The following is a 9,066-nucleotide window of genomic DNA, read 5'->3' on the forward strand; positions in this document are numbered from 1 at the left end:
GGCGGGTCTGTGTGGCGCTTCAGGCCATCACAATCCTAGGCTCTGAGAGGGAATAGGAGTCTTCAAAGGAACTGATATTCCTAAAGTATGAAAGGGACCTAAGTTTTGCCTTCCTAAAACTCCCTTTTGGGGACACTGATTTTAAGCTAATTATTAAGAAACAAAAGACTCAGAAAAAAGCTTGACCCTCCCCCCTTTTCTGTCTGAGAGTCAGATGGAAAGACCTGCACCAGGAAGGGTCTCACAAAGGCTCCAAGCAGGGCCCTTAACTACCCCTGTGTCCCCCCTGTTAACTACCCCCTGTGTCCTCTGTTAACTAGCCCTCCTGCCTCCCCCCTATTAACTAGCCCCACTGTGTCCCCCCTGTTAACTAGCCCTCCTGTGTCCCCCCCGTTAACTAATTCCCCTGTGTCTCCCCCTGTTAACTTAACTAGCCCCCCTGTGTCCCCCCTGTTAACTAGTCCCCCTGTGCCCCCCCGGTAACTAATTCCCCTGTGTCTCCCCCTGTTAACTAGCCCGCGTGTCCCCCCAGTTAACTAGCCTCCCTGTGTCATCACTGTTAACTAGTCTCCCTGTGTCCCCCTGTTAACTAGTCCCCTTGTGTCCCCCCTGTTAGCTAGTCCCCTGTGTCTTCCCTGTTAACTAGCCCCCCCATGTCCCCAGTTAACTAGTCCCCCTGTGTCCCCCCTGTTAACTAGTCCCCCCGTGTCGCCCCTGTTAACTAGTCCCCGTGCCCCATTGTTTCTGGTTGCCTGGCAAGAACCCGCCTGCCGCCTGTGCCGGCTCTTCCTGAGCTGCCTGTAAATCGCCCGTGTCCTTTTCCATCTCAGACCCCCGCCCCACCCTCCGCTTCTCCCCTGACCACAATGGCATAAAAACCTCAGCTGTGCCAGTGTTTCGGGTCTCGTTACTATAAGGCAGCCCTGAATGTACAGTCACCCTGTTCATGTTCTCCTGTTAAACCTGTCTCTGCTGACTCGGTTAGCAGCCAGCTAGGAGAACTCAGAAGGTGGGAGGGAAAGTGTTGTCTAGCCCCCACGAGCACATTACAGCTCACTTTCACCCCCAATAACTCAGCCAGAGGCCCAGCGAGCGGAAGGAAAAATGGCCTCTGGGTTTGAGATGCTCAGAGACCGGCGGGGCAGGTCGGATTGCAGAGAGAAACCTCCCGGGAATGGTGCAAGGCCTCGCTTAAGCCAGGCCTCGCCGGCAGAGCCAAATCAAAGGTGTGCGGCGGCGAGGAGAGATCAGAGCCCGGCCGCAGGTGCTCCCAACCAAAGAGTCTAGAATATCCCATTCTGGGGGTTCGGTTTGCTCAGGGTCTCAGCTGGAAAGGCATCTTCCTCTGAACCCCAGACCTCAACAATAACGCCCCTCTCTTCCTTTTGAAGCCCGTTTCAAATCTCTTCCCCGACAGAGAAACTTTATCTCCTACATCCTCTCCGCTCCTCTTGGTTACATCCGTGGCCACGGAGCCGGCCAGCTGGCCCCGCCACAGCCCTGTCCCACAGAGAGAGATGTCATCGGCGTGGGTTTATGTCGGGGGGAACTTGCTTTTATTTTGCTTATGATTAATGTGCTAAGATGTTACAGGAGGGAAGGCTCTCCTCCCTGCATCTGTGGGCCCCGCCACCCTGGGTGGGTCCTCACGGAGCAGCTGAGGCCAGTGTGAGCAGGGGCGCTCCCAGGGCCTGGCAGGCTGCACGCTGCGGGGCGATGGCTCCTCCATCACACTGTCATCGCGAGCGCAAGCAGGGAACACCCCAGCCACACAGCTGCAGCACCGCTGGCGGCAGAGAGCTGACCTGACCGCAGGGGGAGGCCCCGGCCAGCCCCTCCTGCCCTTCAGCCCCCCAGCCACGTCTGTGGTCAGGTGATGGGGCCTTCACTGGCCCTGAGACCACTGACCAGCACTGGGCTGGAGTAGGTGCTCAGTCGCCAGGCTGCACAAGCTTGTGAGGACTTTGATGTGCCCGAGTTACCATCACTACCCTTTACTACCGCTGTTACCAAAGCCACCCACCCCTTGCTATGCTCCAACACAGTCCACCGAGGCCCCCGATACCCAGATTACCATTCCTAAGCTTCCTGTGTAGAAACTGTTAGTGTGGCAGTGGTTTTAAAACTCAACTGAGCCCTGGCTGGTGTGACTCAGTTGGTGGGAGCATCCTCCCAGATACCGAAAGGTGGTGGGTTAGATTACTGGTCAGGGTGCATACCCAGGTTTGGAGTTCGATCCCCATCCCTCAGACGGGGGAAAGGAGGATATTGGGAAATTAAATTCAAGTTAACAATGTGGAAAAATGTAGCTCAGCCCAATGAAAAGACAAATGACTGCCCACTTGAAGATAAAGAAACTGGAAACAGAGTAGAAAAAGCTATTGGGAACGTTTTTCTCTGATGGCACATTGCCCCTTTGAATAAATCTTTGTGTCAACTAAAAAAAAAAGTGCTGTGAAAATTAACGAGCTAACAAGTGCAGATTGCCAAATTTGGTGGCAGACACATAGAAGTGGACCCTGTCCAATGGTGGCTGCTATTGTGGTGGTAGTTATATGGTATTACTATTATTATTGCTGTTATTAACAGACTCGAGGCCCAGTGCACAAATTCGTGCATGGGTGGGGTCCGGCCAGGCCAGCCCCAAGCGGGGCAGATTAGGGCTGGGTTTGTTGGGAGGAGGAGATGGTGGGAGGTTGGCCAGCCGGCCCCACCCTGGATCGGGCCTGTTCGCTGGCCACAGTGGGCGTCATAGCGACTGTTTGTTCTGGTCGTTATGGAGTTCCGGTCGCTGGCTTTTTATATATATAGATTTGTGCTTTGTGAGGGAGACTAGCCTTTTAGAGACAAGTAATATGGGGAAACTTTGGGAGAACATCCCTTCCAGGCAGTAGCATATCTAAGTTTCACCTGGTGGCATATTACATTGTAACAATTTGGATTTTTTCATTGGAGGTGACATTCTTCAGTGAAAAAGCCAATGTTCTATCTTTCTGGAGGAAAAATCTGAGTTTTTGGTGAGGATTTTTCTTTTTTTTTTTTTTTTACTTAAATGTGATCTTCAGTCGATTAGTCCACCCCTGGAGATCAGTCTTCTTAAAAAACAATAACAACAACAACAAAAAAATAAACACTAAGTTGCTCTCCACCTAATCTTTCAAGAAGTTCAAGTAAAAGATGCTGGGTTGGAGTACTACTCTGAGTTACCAGAAGCAGGGTGGGAGGCCTTACAACACTTTTCCCTTATTTTCCTCTTAAAGGGTTGGCAGGTCCTAATTAAAAGGAATCATCATCTAAAAATGCTTTAAAAGTGAGTGAGTATCGCTTGGCTTTATGTGTTCCCTTTTTTAGTTTGGGGAAGTCAGCAAGTGCTACAAGGGAGACCTCTAACTCTGTGTCTCCCTTTTTCATCGCCTTAGACAAGTAGAAAAAATAACTAACTTTCTGAAATCACCCAGAAATCAGTCCATTTAGACCAGGTCAATTGCTGAGCTTACAGTGGTCAGCAAGCAAACTTATAGAAAGCCGATATGTCAATTTGTGTTTTATTGTACAGAAAGGATCTTCATTTTAAAAGATAAGCTCTAGTTTTGGCTCATAAGGCCCAAGAAGATAAACTAGACAAATACCCCATGCATTAAAAATTTTTCCTTCAATCAACACAATAAGCATAAAGTGGTTTTCATGATATTCCTTTTCAAATTGTGGTATTAAGCCCAATTCACAATGTTCATATTTTTATGGCCAATACATTGAGTGTGTGTGTATTTGTATATATCTTTCTCACTGTTTAAGTTGAGTAAAAAGTTTCATCTAAAATTATTTATTTTTACTCTTTAATTTTGGTTCACGTGCCTCTGGAGACTACATCTTTTATATGATTCTAATTCCAAAAATAAGAGGAAAACAGAAGGTGAAATGCTATTGGTTAGTTCCTTTAAAAGGTTGTCTGGAGGGGTCACTCCTGAACTTTATTTTTTGTAAGTCATATTTCAAGTCTTTGATCTTGACAGCCCTGAAATACTACCTCACGATTACATCATAAGTATGAAATAACTTCTGTTGGCTAGTGAAATGACTTTTCAAAAGTTTCCACTAAACACACAAATACTCCAGTGAAAGGCTGTCAGAGTATTCCAAGTGATTAGTGACGGTATTAAAATGGCCAGTATTGCCATATATTATACCGCTAAGAAATTTAGAATATTTATGGCAAGACCTTCATCTACATAGTTTGACTCTTTTCTTCTTTTTACTTTTTAAAGTGATTGGTAATTTCTTCTTTTAGTCTGTTTCACATGCTTTGCTATTACTAAAAGCCATTTAACCACTGGGTTTTTTACAGTGAGGAAAAATAGTTTCATACAAGAGTCAGTAAAGCAACTGAACCAAATATCATCTCAAATATTTCATGAGCTCAATAAATACAGGGTGTCCCCCAAAAGGCATACACACCTTAACAGCTCATAGCTCAATTTTGAAAATAAAATGTATTTTAAAAAACACTGCCTTGGCCGAAACCGGTTTGGCTCAGTGGATAGAGCGTCGGCCTGCGGACTGAAAGGTCCCAGGTTCGATTCCGGTCAAGGGCATGTACCTGGGTTGCGGGCACGTCCCCAGTAGGAGATGTGCAGGAGGCAGCTGATCAATGTTTCTCTCTCATCGATGTTTCTAACTCTCTATCTCTCTCCCTTCCTCTCTGTAAAAAATCAATAAAATATATTTTAAAAAAAAAAAAAAAAAAAACACTGCCTTTATCATTACGCAAAGTGTGTGTATACCTTTTTGGGGGACACTCTGCATTTACTATAGAGTCATAACGTATCATAGGACACAAATCCAGCTACATGCACTTGGTCCGTCTCTCCCACCAAAAAGAAAGACAGAGAAGTACAACATTTTCAATAGTGTGGACACTCCAACCACCCAGTCACTCAATGACCGGCCCCAGCATCAGAAAGAAGAGAGGCTAGACCTACTGTCGACTTGGCTGGTTTTATTTCCTTTTACTTCCCTCAGTGGTGAAGCTGAATATAAGGCTAGAGCAGTGGTTCTCAACCTTGGCTGCACATTAGAATCACCTGGGAATCTTTTTAAAATCCTGATTTCTGGGCCTCATCCTCCGGAAATTCTGTTTCTTTGTAATGGGGTGGAGCCACAACATTAGTAACAAAGAAACAGAATTTCCGGAGGATGAGGCCCAGAAATCAGGACTTTAAAAAGATTCCCAGGTGATTCTAAAGTGCAGCCAAGGTTGAGAACCACTGGGCTAGAGTCTGACATGTAAGTGTTTGGGATACATCAGGGCCTCCAAATAAGAACCAGCTGATCCATTTGATTCCCAACCCAAAGCAAACAAACAAAACAAAATGACAACCTGGCCCATTATTGGAGAAAACCCTGGCTCTGTTGGACCCAGTGAGGGCCGTCCTATGTTACTGTATTTCGTAAGCCACCGGAAAGTTTTTTCAAGGATAACCTTGACTCCAAGCTTTATTTGACCGACCCTTTATGGGAGATGCGCAATACAATGCAGTCAAGTAAGATGCACCTGCTGTATACAAGGTTCTGCGCTGGATTGAAATTACAGGGAAAATTTGAGGGGAAGATTCCTGGATCGCTTAGTGGGCACTTTAGAGGTCTGAGAACAAGATTATTCATACACATACACATATAACTTGAGAGTGAGTCACATTACTGTAGTGCGGGCCAATCTTGACCTGTCCTTTTCCTGATCTAATAGCTCATTTAATCTTTCCTTTCCTTAGTAAGAACTGTGAGCATGCCAAATGATGTAGATTAAAAAGGTGAGATAGTAGGACAGATATTTGTTTTTAAATTTCTGTTTTTAGGACTAATTTTTGATAGAGATGGAGACTTTGCTGGTGGTAGCAGCGGCGGTTTTTTAGAACAAGCTAGTGACTTAAAAACAGAAGTATAAACACAGAAGGTTTCTTTGTCTGCTGATCGCTGTAGCTACGTCAGCCCGTGGAAGGCTTTCATGGGTAACGGATATAGCATGTGTGCACTGTGTGCTCATGTGCCCTCACATCAAACGTTACCCGCTGAGTAATGCTACATTACACACGTGCTGAGTTCAGCAAGATGGCCTCCCTGTCCCCAAGCAGTCTCCGTCGCATCAAATCTGAAATGCATCATGACAAGCATTTCTTGTAATTGTTTAATAAAGGACATTTTCAAGAAAATCTAATCCACCTCTTTCTAATTCCGTTATAGCTTTTCCCCTTAAGATGTTACCTTGCCCGAGCTAGCTCTGCTTTAAAAAAAAAAAAAAAAAAAAAAAAATCTTTTTCTATCTTTTTTTGAGATTTCTGTGCAAACAGGTTGTCCTTCAAATACCTGGGGGCCTCCCCAGCCCTCAACTCATGTTTGATTCAAGTTCAGAGTGAGCCTTGTTTAATCGCTTGGACTCCCCAAGAGGCTGGAAAACATACCACCCCATGATCAGGAGAAGAGAGCTGTGAAGCAAGCATTGAATTTTCTCACAACTCAAACCTAACCCTTCTCTCCCTCCTTATAGGATCGAATGGAAATTGCAAAGGTTACGTGCAACACCTCACTCAAGCTGACTTTTTCAGTTCAGGAGAAACAAGGGCAATAGCTAGGGAATGTGACTTTAAACCGAGAGCCATCCTGCCCAGGGGTAGCCCCCCATAGCGATTACATCGACAGATCTTGGCAGCTTTATTTTAGAACTAGGAAGGATGGCAAGAGAAACAACAAATATACTCACTTTTAAAGCTGATATACTGGAGAGGCCAAAATCCTCCTTTCCTCCTTGGTATCCCAAGTTACTCATGCCAGTTTGTGAAACTGCGCATCATTATTTTAATTGTCTGCAGCTTTGGGTGGGTTTTAATAATCTCACTGGGCTGGCTCCAAGCAAGGCCCCAGGCCTTACAGTTAAGAGTTTGCTCCAGGACATTTGGTGGCCGGCAACTCAGGTTGAACTAAAGCAGTGGTTCTCAACCTTCCTAATGCCGTGACCCTTTAATACAGTTCCTCATGTTGTGGTGACCCCAATTTCATGGTTACAAATTGAACATAATTAAAGCATAGTGATTAATCACAAAAACAATGTGTAATTATATATGTGTTTTCCGATGGTCTTAGGCGACCCCTGTGAAAGGGTCGTTCGACCCCCAAAGGGGTTGCGACCCACAGGTTGAGTACCGCTGAACTAAAGGAACAGAGCCATTGACAAGCTTTGGAACAAGATTTGGGGTGGGGTTTTTTTTCTCCTTTCTCATAACATAGAAGCTGATTGTCCTCTGATGTAACAGAGATAAATTGGAATGGGCTCTGGCAAAGGTTTTATTTGATCAACAAACACTGCCCAAGGGATAGCTGTGCATGTCCCTGCTTTCCACAGCTCTGTCTTCTGTGGATTCATCCCTGCCCCACATTTTCCCTTTTCTCCAACCCTCCCCACAACTTTCCTAGACGAAAAATCTCTGAACAAAAGCTCCCCTTGCACAGAATGTTCATTATCAGGTGACAGAGGGTCAGCCTGTGAGCAAGGAATGTTTAGCCAGAGAGAAGGGAAGTCGGCTGGTGCTGGAACCAGCAGCATACAGGCCCTTTCAATTGCTGTTCATTTCTCCTTTCTATGTCGCTCACCCTGGAGAAGCCTCAGGCCTACTAATATCTCAACACCCCCCTACCCACCACCCCTCAAGCGCTCAGCTGGATTGTTGATGAACCCTGGCCCTACTCCGGCTGCAGATTCTGCCCATAGTCTGGGGGGCGTCCTGCCTGAATGGCCGCTTTTTACTCAAAGCTACTTGATGAATGAAAACTTGAAACATTCTTTTCAGGGGTGGGGAACCTTTTTCCTTCCAAGGGCCATTTGGACATTTATAACATCATTCTCGGGCCACACCAAATTATCAACTTAAACATTAGCCTGTTATGTTTGGTCAAACATTCAATTAACTCACCCCTAATGCCTTGGCAGGACCAGACCAAATGATTTCTGGGGTCTTATATGGCCCACGGGCCAGACGTTCCCCACCCCTGCTTTAGATGTTCCTGGGCATTTGAATCACTCTCTAAATGGGTTTGACATGAAAAGGGAGAAAGGGGGAAAGAGGGGAGCTACCTGTCCAAAGAGTAGGTGGTCCTGTGCTGTCTCAGCAGACCCACACAGGAATCGGTTCCCTGTGGCACAAGTCATGTTTGCAGGGTCCCCCCAAAGACCAAGGTGACTGGTTTGGTTTTGTTTTGTTTTGATCTTTCTTCTTTCATGGTGACAGTCAATATTGCTGCCACCATTCTGTCTGGACTTTCCTTGTAACATCTTCAACATTGCCCTACATTTGTGCGATTCCAAATCTCTGTGGCTCCGTGGAGAAATAGGAAGACCAGCTGAAGTAGAAGTAAAATTATTTTCTTGCAGTTTTTCTTTTGGGTGAGTATTGGGAAACAAGGAAGTTGAGGAGGTGAGCTGGGCTCTCTGGAGAATCTCTTGGTTACAAAGGAAGTGTAGCTAAGTAAGGGTGGTCCTCCAGGAAGCCCACTAAAGCGAAAGTCAAGAGCTACAGTGCCCACTGGAGTTGCCAGGGACTGTGACATGCATCCGCCCAAATTGGACCTTAATAATAAATACCTCAGATTCACTGTCACACAGAAGTTACGGGACCTATGTGACATGACCAGAGCTACATGGATACAATGAGACAATAAGGACTGTGGAGTAAGTGTAGAGGGCTGGCTGGTGTTGGAATCAGAGCGTGGGGTGTCAAATGGGGGGAGGGGGAAACTTTCTTTTAACAAATCAGCACTATAGTCCTGCTGTGGAGATAAGAAACGTGGTGATGAACAGGCCCAAAATAATCTCCAAGGGCACCAGTCTTTTTGGAGTTATGGCAATCTACCCACAAAATCTCTGATTTCCCAATATTCCCCTTCCGCTCCTTACAGGAGTGGCATTGATGTATAAGCCTAAGGGGATCAAAGTTAATTTAATTTTGAGGATTTCTCAACAGACTTCAGCTGCAGGTTGTTGTGAAACTGAAGTTGGACAAACGTAGGCCGAGAGGAACA

This window comes from Myotis myotis, unplaced genomic scaffold, assembly GCF_014108235.1.
Source record: "Myotis myotis isolate mMyoMyo1 unplaced genomic scaffold, mMyoMyo1.p scaffold_m19_p_8, whole genome shotgun sequence".
NCBI lineage: Eukaryota > Metazoa > Chordata > Mammalia > Chiroptera > Vespertilionidae > Myotis > Myotis myotis.